Source organism: Montipora capricornis, chromosome 6 (assembly GCF_036669925.1).
Source record: "Montipora capricornis isolate CH-2021 chromosome 6, ASM3666992v2, whole genome shotgun sequence".
In the NCBI taxonomy this organism is placed as follows: Eukaryota; Metazoa; Cnidaria; class Anthozoa; order Scleractinia; family Acroporidae; genus Montipora; species Montipora capricornis.
In genome coordinates, this window is record NC_090888.1 from 4,433,272 (window position 1) to 4,449,136 (window position 15,865).

The following is a 15,865-nucleotide window of genomic DNA, read 5'->3' on the forward strand; positions in this document are numbered from 1 at the left end:
GGGCGGGAAACTGGAACGAACGAATCAGCCATTAGATGATAAAAATAGACACTGACTAGTCATATTTCCACCAATAGGAACGCTTCATCTAATCAATGGTCATAGACAACTGAAGGATAATTCTATCCTGATGCCTGGACAATAACAGTGTGTTTTTATTAGATTAAGTTGATACAGTGTCATAAATGATCCGTTATTCGATTCTTTTGTCCTTGAATTCGAAAACAACCTCTCAGGTTAATCATATGGAGAGCCCAGATTAAGATACTCTCTTAATAATAACTCTCTTCCGGCTTTCAACAAGGTACATCAAAACTTTTCCTCAAAATTTCCTAAATTTGAAATTTGAAGTTAAACAAAACGAAATGTTAAATTCCGAATCGTTTCTGCATCCCACATTCTTGGAAATACATACTGCAACCGATTCTTGGTGAATGCGAACCCATCTTGCATCTAAAGATCATCTATTTCTCCTTCAGCATAGTAATACTATTGCTCTGTTTCCTGTTTTGTGTTACTCACACTCTTAATAAACTTTTTGGTCATTATCTTGCGGCTGTCAAAGTTAACGGGAACTGCCCTTCAAGAAAAGCTTTGTAAAAACCGTGCTGGAAACGCAACTGCTTCAATCATTAAACTCCATGCGTTTTCCTTTGTGGATTTTGGCGCCAAAGAAAACATGCCCAGACTTGCCCACCAGTTTCTAACACATAATTGATTCTACTGTGCCGGCTTCAAAGAGATGCGATCAATTTACTTTAGTAATTTCCTGTCAAGATTGGTAATTAAACTGCGCTAGCACAAAAGCAAGAACGACTCCAAAACGTGAGAAGTCTAGATAAAAAAATGGAATAAGATCTGATAACAACGCTTGAGAAGTAAGACAAAAGATCATTAAGCATTGTTTCCGAACAAACGAACAACTCTGAAGCACGGAATCGTTAGCCGGTCGCCCATCCCTCCTGCAAACTCACGCCACATTGCAGTCTTACAAATTCAATGCTCTGAGCATTGCTCTCTCGCTCTTTCAAAAAGGATGCATTGTCATAAGACATCGGCCCTTATGCCAGGGCTAAGGATCTCTCAAACCACTTCGAGTGGTCCTGACAGGGAAATACAAACTAAAATATTTTATCGCTCCATGGAGATTATTGACAGAACCGCCGAATCTAAACCGATCAATTATAATTTTGCTAGTAAGCGGCTTTCACTTGAGCTCGCTCAGCACGTTCAGTGACTGGGGTCGTCGGTTGGAACTTGCTGCATATCTCATTCGGCGACAAGAAGATTAAATTCCTTTGCCGGCCACATTCTTTCCAAAACACCGTTCTCGAAGATAATTTCGCACCTCACAGATTGCGATCGACTGAGAACGTGCGTCTCCTAAAAATACAGTTTTTGCGTTTTTATTGTTACAGAAGCTGCAACCTGCAACCTGCACTACACCATGTGTTCTTTAAATCAATACGTGCTTAGTCCAAGTCGTTAGGCATGAAAAGTGTCTGTAGCCAAACGTCCTTGCAACAAAACTGACATGAATGACCATGAATGGTGTGAAGGTTTCAGGGCAAAGAATACTGCAAGGTTTCTGTCAGGTGCGCACGTCTTCCATCCAACCTCACAGTTTGGTCATTTAACGTCCTTGTCAGGACGAGAACTGCAAAGCAATGTGATAAGATGTAAAACGCATACATTGTGCAGGATGTGCATCGCGATCGTTTTTTGCGCGTTAAGCGCACTTGTTCATTAAACGCTTGCAACGCGTGCAGAACCAATGTTTTTGCTCATTAAATCGAATGTTTTCTGCCGCTCTCAGTTTCTTTTCGACGTCGGACGTCGGACACGCAAGGTGAAAATTACTCGTTCTATGCCTCAACGAGTTTGAGTTTTCCGTCTATGAGCCATGAGGAGCTTTTGCAACGACGATCTATGGCAAAGGCAACGAGAACGTCGTCGTTAGATATTATAATCGCTTTGCGACTATTCCAAGCATTTTAACGTGACAAAGGTGTAGCAAACCCTCAATAACGAAACTAGTATGAACGGCGATCAATTTAGGGAAGAAAATGAAAATTTATTCTCAAGCGCTGACATTCTCTCTGAAACCTCAAATTTAATCTGTTCACGTCGTTGATTTGCTGACGACGGCAAAGAAATGGCGAAAATGAAAAGATGCACGTGTCGAGCGTGCAAAGCTATTGCTTTTGCTCCCTTAATATGGGAAATTTGTGACGTTCTCGTTGCCGTCGCCGTTATCGTTAAAGCTCCCTGAAAGATAGTCAACGAGTCGCGTGGCACCGAGTAGAGTTGACTATCACGACTCAAAAAAACAAGAACGAGCAGTCTAATTGTTTTAGTATAAAGCCACTCACATACTACTTTCGAATTTATTCCAATTTATTATTTTCTTTTGTTTTTGTTCCAATCAGCCGATTACTGGATTCCGTGATAGTATGTGAGTGCCGGTTTCTACTAAAATACGATAGTCGTTCTTTCATTCTTTGTAGCCAGTTTCGAGCGTATTTTGCGAACTTTGTACTTCGCCAACAGAATAGAGTAATAAAAAAACACACACGCAATTGCTTGAATGCTCACTTCAAAGTGACGTTGGCGTTTCCGGCTCACGAACTGACATTTCTTTAAAGCTCATAAAAACAAGAACGAGCAGTCTATTGTTTTAGTATAAAGCCACTCACATACTACTTTCGAATTTATTCCAATTTTTATTGATTTTCTTTTGTTTTTGTTCCAATCAGCCGATTACTGGATTCCGTGATAGTATGCGAGTGCCGGATTTCTACTAAAATACGATAGTCGTTCTTTCATTCTTTGTAGCCAGTTTCGAGCGTATTTTGCGAACATTGTACTTCGCCAACAGAATAGAGTAATAAAAAAAACACACAATTGCTCGAATGCTCACCTCAAAGTGACGTTGGCGTTGCCGGCTCATGGACTGACAATTCTTTAAAGCGCGATTAAAGAAACTCAAGTCAACTTGACTTTTATTTGGCGCCTTGTCGCCTTGCATGTTTTGATCTGCTCAAGTACGAATTCGAGGGGGATAACTAGACTTGAGATCGTACTTCAGCTTCTCTGAAGATACCGACTTGTTTCTAAGGTTACAAAGTAAGAAACTTCAACTAAAATAAATCCTGTTCACCGGCATTTAAAGTAAAACTATCGCTCGTATGGACCCACCAAATAGCTAAATGGGTGATCAGATGAAAATGCTTGGGGAAAATAAGAACATTTTGGTGAGACCGCCCGCCACTCTTCGCTGTAGACTAACTGAATCAATGATTGGTCGAACGTTCATTTTTTTGGAGATTCAAAGAAACCAAGCGACTACATCCTTATATTTTGGCGAAATCACAGTTTGTATATCTTGAATGTACGAAACTCAAGAAAACAAAAAAACGGAAACAATAACTTGCGAAAATTCCACCATCTTCTAAACTCCATACCGCATGGTGATTTTTGCTGGATAATCGTGCATGAATTAATTTGATTGAATTACTTTTTTTGTCGTCCGTAAAATGACACCGGAATGGCACTGGTGGTTAACAATTCTTCTCTTACTGGTATTAAAAAAGCCACCTTGATGATAATATTACTGATTAAGTGTGACCGACTTGGCTCAACCTAAAAAATAACAAAAGCGCGTGGCACAGCAGACCATAATCTTATTAGTTAAGGAATGGCGAGAGGGTTGTTACGGAAACCGATTATGTCATCCATTGTTTTATTTTCTAACTTTTTTTTCAGCATCTGCAGCTTAAACATTATCAACACAAAGACTTGCCAGGTTGTAAATATGCCAAGAAATTAACATGACGTGAATCTCCTTAAGGCTTCAGAATTAAGTCAGTTTATTGTGTAATTATTATTTGTGGTGACTTCATTTTCTGGTACTTTCTGCAATTTAACACTCCGACTGGGTTTTAAGAGTTTGTCGCACACGTACAGCTATAATCTGAACCAAGATAAAACGCGTTTTTCGTTTGCATATATCTGCGGATAACTGCATGACCACAGCTACTGAGATTCTGATAAAGGTGCTTCAATTTACATTTAAAAGGTTGCATTTCCGTTAACTACCTGGTGGCCAACTTCATCAGTAACAAGTTGCTACGAAATTTGAGGAACCGCGTTGTAAGTTGAAAACCATCAGTGCCCGCCTGCGGATGACGGCCAGTCCTTAAGAATCCTCATTTTGTCAAGCGCGAATCACTAAGGTAAGGAAATATTTTACTTTTTATTTCTGTAAGGAGAAATGCTACGGTCAATCCCTGGGAGCCAAGGGTTAGTTCGGCTACTGCTCTGCTTGTTACGACGGCACTCGATCGCAATTTCATGGCTGTTGTTCAAGGATAGAGCCTGGCACTTCCCTTATCCAGGATAGGCACGCGTATAGGGTGCTCTTCGAAGTTCAGTCGTGTAGTTTGTCTACATACTGAAGGATAATAGTATGCCTATAGTATCATTCGTTCTCTACCATAGTTTTTACCTTTCCATTATTTTGGCAATTGGATCGGGCTAAAATCTAATACCAAACTGTCTGATAGACAAAACGTCGTTACCTAAATTATTTTATCTTATTTGAATTTTTGTCCTTCCAAAAATAGACGTAAAAGAGAAGCCTATCTAATTATAAACTTAATTCTTGTTTGCGCACGCAAACGAATGTCGCGGTTTGTTGGGACCTTTATGTTTTCTCTTACACGGTTGATCGTTTATCCCACAAAAAGGACCACCACACGAAATTTATGTTTTATCATTTCGTGATTGAATGGCAAATTTTGGACCGAAAAAACGTCAGAGGGCTTTTTCTCTCATACGGAAACTGTCTACGGTCCACAGCTTACAGATAAGACGAAGTGGAGAGACAAAAGCTCAAGGTTTTGTTTCACAATAATAGATTCACGTATAACACTAGGATAAACACGTTGCGTCTATTTTATTGAAGTGAATCCGCTTCTTTTCTTTTCAAGGGCGTTCAATATAAGTCGTCGCCTCTACCGAATTCTTGAGCACAAAATGTTTGGTTTTTATGGAGGTCATCATGTGTTAGTCATGTTTATGCGACGTCCTTGTTGGTGTCCCTATAATGAACTGAAAATGACGGTTAGTTTTGTGTCAGTCGTTGAAACTTGAACTTTTTGTATTCATGAGGAGCTTAAGCCGACTCAGGAATTCTCGGCTGGACGTCTCCTGACGGTGTAGATATCCATCAACGAACGCTAAAAACATAACACAAAAGGTGTTTCGTATTCAGAAAAGTGTTAAAGCATTCAGGATCGATCAGATTGTACTGTGAACTTACGTTAAGCAGAAAAAGGTAGTTAATTTTTTATTGAATGACCATATTTAGGGGCGGGATGAATTTTGTGGGGAACACAAGTCTATTTCAGTTCGTTTGCGCGTATCGACAGTGGCGGTTAGTGCTGGGACACGGAACCATTTTTCGTTCTTCAGAATTTATGGATTAACTCTCTCACCCGGGGAAAAATGGTACAGGTCGCCGTCGTCTCTCGCCGACCAGCACTACTTCGACGCTCCACGCCGCTGGTGAGCGAGAAGACCTCTGGCATCCAGGGTAAAATGTTAACCAATTTGTCGAAGGAAAGTTTTTTCAGCTCTTTCGAAGAGAGATTTGTCGCCTTCAAGTCGGTAATTTTTTGCGGGAAAATGGTGATCACGTTCCGAAATTCGGCGGGTCTAATCTGCAGATCGCAGGTCGCAGGTCACAGCTTGCAGTCATTGTTTCACCAATACAGAAAGTATCCTAAACATTCTTAAAAGCGAACCTTAGGCCTAAAAACTTTTCTTTAGGCCTAATTAGGCCTAAGGTTAGCTTTTAAGAATGTTTAGGATACTTTCTGTATTGGTGAAACAATGACCTGCAACCTGTGACCTCCAACCTGCGACCTGCAGATTAGACTCGCCGTCCAAAATTCTGGTAAAAAACGTGGACGAAGCCTACGGAATAACTTTGGTTGGCCTCTGTGGGGGGATTAATTGAGCAGTCTTCGTCTGAATGTCATGGATTTCTGTACATTTCTGAAACATGAATGATTCATGTTTCCAAACAAGTTATGGAGGCAGTAAACAATGTTGACGTCGGGGAATTCGGTGCTGGAAGCCTTCCCGGTATGCAGGCTCACGCTCAAACGTTGAGGTAAAATAATTGCTGTTAGGTTCAATTTCATGATATCAGGATACCATGATAGCAGCTAGGAAATTGATAAGTCTGTGATTAATATTGAAATGTGCCTCCCTGTGACATGCTGGGAAATCAATTAGCCCGGAATGAAATTTTACACAGCTACAAATTGGGCTATGGCGTTTCGTTGCAGACAAAATATCCACATCATAAAATATGAAATTGAAAACACAAAAAATCTTCCAAAAGGAGTAAATGAGTCCAATTGTATAAATACTAAGTCGAGAATTCTAAAAAGTCTATCAAAATAATAAAATTCGAGGTCGAGGAAAAAAATAAATATGAAGTCGACAGAAATAGTATAAATAGTAAGTCGCGAAGTCTAAAAGCCGAAAAAACTAACACACAGAAGGGAAAAAAATCGAATTTGAAAATTTAACAGTTTTTTTTTTGTTATTGGAAGTCGAAAACAAACTGAGTCGAAAAAATAAAATTCGAAGTCGACTTTAGCTAATGAGTGATGAGCGAAGGCTGACCCCATCATACAGAACATTCAGAAAATCAAAATGGCGGCCGGGGTACGATGAGTTCTTCTTTTCTTTGGGAAACCTTCTTAACACTTGCGAACAACAGCTAAAGTCAACCCCTAGCGATCGAAGTGAATTCCTTTTTAGACGATTAGATGAGTACGAGAGGACACTTTCAAGCCTGATATCAAGATTTTGCGAGACTTACGGCCACGAGCTGTCACAGCAAACGTGTCTTACTCTTAGAGATCTCACGCTAATTCTTCGCCGCACAAGTGTTTTGCGATCCCATTTTGAAAGGCATTGTTTCCTCCTAGAGGATGAGGTAGACGTTAGTCGGAGAGCGGACAGAAGAAGTGCCCCGACAGAAAGGTATAGCTTAGAAGGACGACCAAGGGTCGTTGTAACTCAGCAACAGCTTCAAACATTGCATGAAGTGTGCGGATTTCGCTGGAATGATATTGCAGAGACTCTTGGCGTTTCCGACAGGACATTGAGACGAAGGCGGCATGAATTTGGTATGAGAGTGGAAGGGTGAGAATTTTCTCTACTATCAGATGCTGAACTGGATGACATTGTAAGAAACATTCGTGCTGTTACACCAGAACCAGGACTATTAATGGTGCAAGGATTGCTAAGACAACAAGAATTGGTGGTTCAGAGAGTTCGTGTTATGCACTCGCTGCGTAGAGTGGACCCCGTTACATCTGCGTTAAGAAATGCAAGAAGAATTATCCGAAGAAGTTACAATGTGCCCTCTTCAAATTCATTGTGGTGGGCAATCGATAATTTTTATAACAATCGATAAAAATCGGTTTTCTGATATATGTATTTTTCTCGATTGCCCACCTCGGGTGTATTTCACACCGAAACAAAGTTTTGCCTAGATGAATAAACTGGGTTTTTACTAGGGATTTCTCTTAATAATGACTTATGAAAAATTTTCATGTGGGTGCCAAAATCCGTAGCGGGTACTGATAACAAACGTGAGATCAGTTATTTCCATTGGCCTGATCTTGACCTAAGCCCTTAAAGTGGTTCCATTTTCTCATTTTTGCTCTGATTTCCATCAACTAAAAACCTTTGTCAAGTAAGAGAAGTATAGTACAAGAATCAATCAGAAGTCATTATTAAGAGAAATCTTAAAAATGGTTTGCTTTAAAATCAGAAAAGAACCAATTCACCGTTGCTGTTGAGAAAAGTGTATGCCAGGCAAACACGTTATATCTCGGTAGCCTGAAAGTTAAAAAATAATTTGCCTGTGTTTAAATTAACAAATACACCAATCCATCACTAACGTTTCATGTTTAACCGGAAAATTAGGGAAGCAGATGTTCGAAGGTATAATAGCTGTTGAGTTTTATTCCTCAGTTATCGAGTTCCATAAGTATAAAACGTAAAAATGGATTGCCTTAAAATCAGAAAAGAACCAATTCACCGTTGCTGTTGAGAAAAGTGTATGCCAGGCAAAGACAAGTTGCATCTCGGTAGCCTGAAAGTTAACTGACAAAATAATTTGCCTGTGTTTAAATTAACAAATATACCAATACATCACTAACGTTTCATGTTTAACAGGAGAATTAGGGAAGCAGATGTTCGAAGGTGTAATAGCTGTTGAGTTTTATTCCTCAGTTATCGAGTTCCATAAGTATAAAACGTAAAAATGGCTTGCTTTAAAATCAGAAAAGAACCAATTCACTGAATTCACCGTTGCTGTTGAGAAAAGTGTATGCCAGGCAAAATAAGTTGCGTCTCGGCAGCCTGAAAGTTAAAAAATAATTTGACTGTGTTTAAATTAACAAATACACCAATACATCACTAACGTTTCATGTTTAACCGGAGAATTATGTGCGAAGGTGTAATAGCTGTTGAGTTTTATTCCTCAGTTATCGAGTTCCATAAGTATAAAACTTAAAAATGGATTGCGTTAAAATCAGAAAAGAACCAATTCACCGTTGCTGTTGAGAAAAGTGTACATGTATGCCAGGCAAAGACAAGTTGCATCTCGGTAGCCTGAAAGTTAACTGACAAAATAATTTGCCTGTGTTTAAATTAACAAATACACCAATACATCACTAACGTTTCATGTTTAACCGGAGAATTAGGGAAGCAGATGTTCGAAGGTGTAATAGCTGTTGAGTTTTATTCCTCAGTTATCGAGTTCCATAAGTAAAAAACTTAAAAATGTATTGCTTTAAAATCAGAAAAGAACCAATTCACCGTTGCTGTTGAGAAAAGTGTATGCCAGGCAAAACAAGTTATATCTCGGTAGCCTGAAAGTTAAGAAATAATTTGCCTGTGTTTAAATTAACAAATACACCAATTCATCACTAACGTTTCATGTTTAACCGGAGAATTATGTACGAAGGTTTAATAGCTGTTGAGTTTTATTCCTCAGTTATCGAGTTCCATAAGTATAATAAAACTTAAAAATGGTTTGCTTTAAAATCAGAAAAGAACCAATTCACCGTTGCTGTTGAGAAAAGTGTATGCCAGGCAAAACAAGTTGCATCTCGGTAGCCTGACAGTTAAGAAATAATTTGCCTGTGTTTAAATTAACAAATACACCAATACATCGATCACTAACGTTTCATGTTTAACCGGAGAATAAGGGAAGCAGATGTTCGAAGGTGTAATAGCTGTTGAGTTTTATTCCTCAGTTATCGAGTTCCATAAGTATAAAACTTAAAAATGGATTGCTTTAAAATCAGAAAAGAACCAATTCACCGTTGCTGTTGAGAAAAGTGTATGCCAGGCAAAACAAGTTGCATCTCGGTAGCCTGACAGTTAAGAAATAATTTGCCTGTGTTTAAATTAACAAATACACCAATACATCGATCACTAACGTTTCATGTTTAACCGGAGAATAAGGGAAGCAGATGTTCGAAGGTGTAATAGCTGTTGAGTTTTATTCCTCAGTTATCGAGTTCCATAAGTATAAAACTTAAAAATGGTTTGCTTTAAAATCAGAAAAGAACCAATTCACCGTTGCTGTTGAGAAAAGTGTATGCCGGGCAAAACAAGTTGCATCTCGGTAGCCTGAAAGTTAAGATATAATTTGCCTGTGTTTAAATTAATTTGAAATAAAGAGAATAAAGAAATAATTTTCCATTTTTTAATTGCATGATGCTGGCCGTTGTAAACCGTGTTTTAGAAAATATTTCAGATTGATTTACTGTGCCTCTGGATCGACTCTGGACTATTTTGACACATCACTCAAAATATTAATTTAAAGTAATTTGAGTTATTTGTCGTCATTAAAACTTTATGACGAAGTCGGCCCAACAAATGTGTCGAGATTAACACCTCTCCCTTTGTCTCTCGCTCTGCCTTTTTAGTGAGAGTCTTGTTACAACTCCCACTGAGATTTTCGTAATCGTTTTTTTTTACCCCAGCGACGACCCACATTCCTGACCCAAGTTAAGCTCCTCATGTTAAGTCAAAAGACATGGCTCCCGATTACGTAAATGAAAACAACTAATAGGTGTTCCGAGTGATGCTGCACAAAAGGTAAGCGGACTCTCGGAAGAAATTGCCAATGAACAGCATAACTGCAAGTCTTGAGCCCTCTTTGAATAATATATAGATAATTTATGTCTGTGAAGTTTCGGTCTTGACTACATCGTGGTTGATTAAAACCTGGTTTCACATACAGCGCATGCGCAACCAACAAACGCTGAAGATCTCATCCCCAGAGCCTACGTTACCATTGTTCAGCGGAACGAGGATCGTCACAGTACTTACCCAATTTAAGTACATTATGATAAGGGATACATAAACCACTTACCATCGTATGACTTGTTCTCAACCATGCATCATAATAATAATAATAATAATAATAATAATAATAATAATAATAATAATAATAATAATGATGATGATGATGATGATGATGATGATGATGGACTTTTACGGTGTCAAGTCTTGTAGCGCTGGGGCACTGATTGCATGGGGACACTCTACATTGAAAGGAACTCAAGTTAATTCAAATCAAATCAATAAAAGGTTGATTTTTGTGCAAAAGGGAAAACCGGAGTACCTGGAGAAAAACCTCTCGGCCGAGCAAACAAGAAAACCAACAAACCCAACCCACTTCTATAAAGCCGAGGTTGGGAATCGAACCGAGGCCATCCTACTGGGAAGCTGGCCATTATTCCTTTACGCATCATGATAATTTTACTTTAAAAGAGAAATTTTGCGAGAACAGATGTACCCATTATAATATTTCACATAATTATTGACATTTGGAATTAATGGGCCATTTTAGAAATATCAAATATTCAGCTTGATAGTGAGGCAGTGAGGACAAAAGCAATAGAAACACGTTGGAATTTATAACGTGAAAAATATTTGCATATCATCTACTCATTTTCCATTGTCTTTGTCCTCTAAACCTCTCTTTCAAGCTGAATTTCAATACATCGAAATAGGCCTTTTGCCAAAGGGCATTCCTAGTGAAACTAACTCTTTTAATTAAGACAAATGTAAGGAATTTCCTAATAGTCGTTTCAGGGTAAGTAAGGAACCATTAAATGTTAATGAATAAATAAATAAATAAATAAATAAATAAACAAACAAATAAAAAAGATTATTTTGCCCTGTTGTCAAAACGCAACTAATTACGATAGAACACGTACAGAGCACAAAACTATTGTTAGGTATACCACACACAAAACGTTGATGTTAGTAAACGAATTGATAAAGATCCTGTTACCACCGCGAAAAGATTGAATGGTTGATGCGTCGAGCATCAGCCCTACTTCGGACGACTAACTGATTGTGCGTTAGACCGTCGTCACAGCATTGGGAGTAAAGGAAAATCACCAACGATATACTTAATTTAATTAAAACAATTAGCAAAACTCTACATATCTAAGTAAAATACACGGTCTACCACAAAACTTAAAAAAGACTATTCTAATAAATCATTAAAAAAACTACAATAAAAAAATGTCGCATTCCTTAGTCATCTAAAAAGTAAATTCTTGTGAAAAGGGGTTCTAGACCGTAGAACACATGTGTGGACTGATCTTAGAATTTCAAAACATCTGCGTGTTCTCATTAAGCGAAGATTTTGCAATGGCATAAGACTCGCCGTTCTTACGGGAAAGTTTGTTCTCTAGGTTGCTCAGAAAAAAGTTTGCATTCTTTCCCCATTTCTCCGTTAGGGCCAAAAACCTAAAAAAAAAACAAAAAAAAAGGCGCTGCTGTTCAGATTCATTCGTATAGCTGCTACATGCGGTGCTGTTATTAACTCTGAGGCAGCGTATTGCAGTAGGACTTCAGCTTTCAGGTCTGGTATACGCAGACCCCCTTATGCTGGCAGTAGGGAGAATAGTTCTCTTAACTCATCAGGAAGCGGTTCCGTCTGGCCAAAGAGAACTGAAAGGAAATTAAAAATAGAGCGGTAACCAGGATAAGACATGTTAAAATGTAAAAACGTTCTCTAGTAAAAAAGATTAAAAAACATAAGCTCTCGGCTAAACATAAGCTCTCGGCTATAGACTGATAGACCAGAGAACGTTTTTACATTTTAGCATGGAAGGAAATTGTCGTTGATCGCTTCATCAATCGGATCGACATATCATAGAGTCAATAGCTCGCATAAAATATGCAAATTTCGATTCGTAGCCCTTTGCGACGGCAATGTAGGGTTGACTCTGCGATTTCAGCCAGCAACTCGTTGTTTTCCCTCCACCTCTGCACTTTTCCACTTGTAGACTATTTTTTTGCTAAGGCCAAGTGAACAAAAGGGAAGCGATGGATCTTGGGAGATCTAACAAGCAAATAATTTGTAAATTAAAAAAATAATAATACTGCAAGGCTGGTTGTACGACTGTGAGGATATATATCTATTTTTTGATTTACCAATATTTCGTCAGGCACGGCCTGACTTCTTCAGGGAGTTAAATGATTGACTTTTCCACTACAATATTGGGAGGGAGTAAGTTCTGGTTTGTTATCACAAGGGCAAGCATAAACGCAGTCACAAAGAGCGCTTATTTCGCTTTTAAAACGGGCCTGACGCAAGCACGAGCACGAGCGTAGGATCAAAATTGTTCATTTTGATTCCTCGTGCGTGAGCTTACGTTGGCATTCGATTGTGCTGTGTGAAAACGGGACACAAGCTAATATATGCCGTTTTCCACTAATGACGTCGAACTCGTGCTTTCAAATTTCATTCAGAAATGTACAAAGGCTTAGAACAAGAAAAGAAATCGGAAAAGTCTTTTTAGGCCTTTGCACATTTCTGAATAAAATTTGAAAGCATGAATTCGACCTCATTAGCGGAAAACGGCATATATTAGACTTATTAAAAGGGTGTATAATGTTCGTCCAATGGGTAGTTCCAATCTCGTTCCCAGGGGCTCTCGTTATCCTAAGGTCTGGGAACGAGATTGGGGCATTTCCGAAAGTAACCACGTCATTTCTGAGACTGCGCAAAATAACCAAAATTGCACGAGCAGGTACGGGCAGCCATTTGATTTCTATTGTTTCGAAAGACATTATATGTTCAGGGGGCGAATTAATATGCATTTGCCCCCTAGGCATCATCCCATAATAGCTATTTGAAACAATACAAATCAAAATGGCCGCCGTATCTGCCATGTTATGTTGCTGGCCAAAAGGATCGCGGCCTCTCCGACACGAGACTGTAGCTATATAGAGAGTCTGCAGACGCAAACGCGATGGTTGCACACATAGGCTAATTGTCAAATTTATCTGGTTCATTCAAAGCACAGATACAGAGCGTACAGACTACAGGCCATTGTTTTTAATTTTCTAACCTATAGACACACGAATGCACATTGTAGATAAACGTTCTCTCCGAACCTGATCGAAGCATGCGTCTGTCTGACTAGACGTCTCCAGATAGGAAATAATTATTGATATTAGTGCCATTATCTGTCCTTTTTTAAGACATCGTACATATTGACCATTTTAAAGACAATTATTAAACATGCTATTATTGCGCTTGTCATGCTTCAACCAGCAGCTATGCGAGACATGTAAGAAGCAGAAAAAGCACAGATAATTTCTCGCGCTTTCTATCTTTCTCGTTAACTTTGCCGAAAAAATTTAACGGTATAAATTTAAGCGATCTATTTGGATGAAAGACTGTTAAATATTTGACGATTCTCTGACTTAACGCCTCGTTAATCAATTATCGAACACTGGTATAAATACATGAGAAAACACTTAACGTGATTGTTTCAGTAACGCGACGCTATCAAAAACATGCTAACATTTATATTTCGCCTCGTTTTAGCGGGAATTAACTGAGTTCGTACCTCCACTGGATGCAGATTTAATTTTGTCAGGGAAACAGGATCCACTTCCAAGCTTATATCGAAAGGGGTATTTGCTGAACGAACAGTATTTCACATCTGCACTGATTTAGTGAAATTTCACTCTGTGTATGTGTTCCGAGCTCAATAAAGTCTTTCCATGCTTCACGGCCTTTGCTGACGGCTGCATATATGCTTCTACCCCATCCTTGAAAACGTCCGAAAAGTTAAGACTGCCCTCTTCTCATCCTTCTTTAAGGCTACTGAGAAAAGGAAGACTGACAATCGATTCTATGGTCAACTTTTCCCTTCATCTCGTTGAGACATCGTCTTCTTCCTCTCGTGTAGTTTAAGCGACTTCGGGTTTCATCCTCAAGGTATAGTACACCTTTTCAGCTAGCCTTCTCAGCTAGCTTTTTCTCCCCGACTAAACAACTCCTCTTTTTTTCAGAAACGTTTTAAACTGATCTACCTTCCACTTAGAAAACAGCTGTATTGACATCTCTTTCGGACGCCATTGAAAATGTTTGTCCCCCAAGAGACTATGTCACCAAGTAATTGTCCCATCATTCTCTGTGCGCGTGTAAAGACATCGTGAATAAGGTCTATTGGTACACGGTATTGTTTGGGTGTCATAAATCACGGTAGTGCCATGGTAGATGTCTTAGGTAAATAGCTGGGCGCTGAGAATACATGTGGTTACTTGTAAAATACTAAACCCAGAAAGATTGAAGAAAGCAAAAGGGAATCGAGATACATTGGCTTCGAGGGTGACATGGTACTCATTTTCCAGTTCCCTTCTTTGCACCTGAAGCTTAAGCGTGTCTGAGTTTTTGACACCTTTCCACGACAAATTTATTCGGAATTCAAGTGCTGTCGAGCGGGTTTAGTATCTAGATGGGTGACCTCAAAATGTACGACTTGCTGTGTCAGAATCATAGCATCGAAAATTCTATTTTAACGCTCGATGCGAACTAAGCAAGGTACAGATTTTGTTAGCCTGCTTTATACAAAACAAATATTGATAAAAAAAAAAGAAAGTAAACAGTTTTTAGGAAGTTTACAGGAAGTGTCGATCGAGAATGAAATATAATTTTTGCCATCAGCAACAACATTTTCGACGTGAAAACAACATAAATCTTGAACCGCGAATATACAAAATTACTATCGGCGAAAAACATTTTGGTAGATTTTTGCTACGTTCAATTTTTCTATCGTACTTTTGCTGTTACTCTCCTAGACGAGGCTATTTATCACCAGGTAATTCCATCATTTTGGAAATAGCAGCTGCTTTATTATTCGTCAGCGTCACAAATTCTTGCCAATTTTGGAGTTATGCTGCGGGCCTATTGTCACCACGGACTTACACTCTTACACTCTTCCACTCTTCCACTCTTCCACTCTTACACCACTCTTACACTCTTCCACTCTTCCACTCTTCCACTCTTACACTCATACAACTCGGTGACATAGTGTGTAGTAGTGCACTTACACTACCACAAAAACTCAATATCGCATGGCGATTTTTGCTGGATAATCAATGCATGATTTAACTTGATTCAATTAATTCTTTTGACCGACTTGGCTCAAGCTAAAAAATAACAAAAGCGCGTGGCACAGCAGACCGTAATCTTATTAGTTAAGGAATGGCGAGGGGGTTGTTACGGAAACCGATTATGTCATCCATTGTTTTATTTTCTAACTTTTTTTGTAAGGTATCTGCACTTTAAACATTATCCACACAAAGACTTGCCAGATTGTAAATGTGCCAAGAAAATGACATGACGTGAATCTCCTTAACGCTTCAGTATTAAGTCAATTTATTGTGTAATTATATTTGTGGTGACTTTATTTTCTGGTACTTTCTGCAATTTAACACTCCGGCT

General features: G+C 38.8%; 1 protein-coding gene across 1 annotated transcript in view; it reads left to right on the top strand.

Annotated features, from left to right (window-relative positions):
- Positions 1-4,042: 4,042 nt before the first annotated feature.
- Positions 4,043-15,865, top strand: part of LOC138051245 (E3 ubiquitin-protein ligase MARCHF2-like) — a 27,225-nt gene continuing 15,402 nt past the window's right edge. Inside the window, exon 1 of the mRNA XM_068897411.1 lies at positions 4,043-4,235. The gene's annotated coding sequence lies outside the window, so the exon portion shown is untranslated. The remainder of the gene's footprint in view (positions 4,236-15,865) is intronic.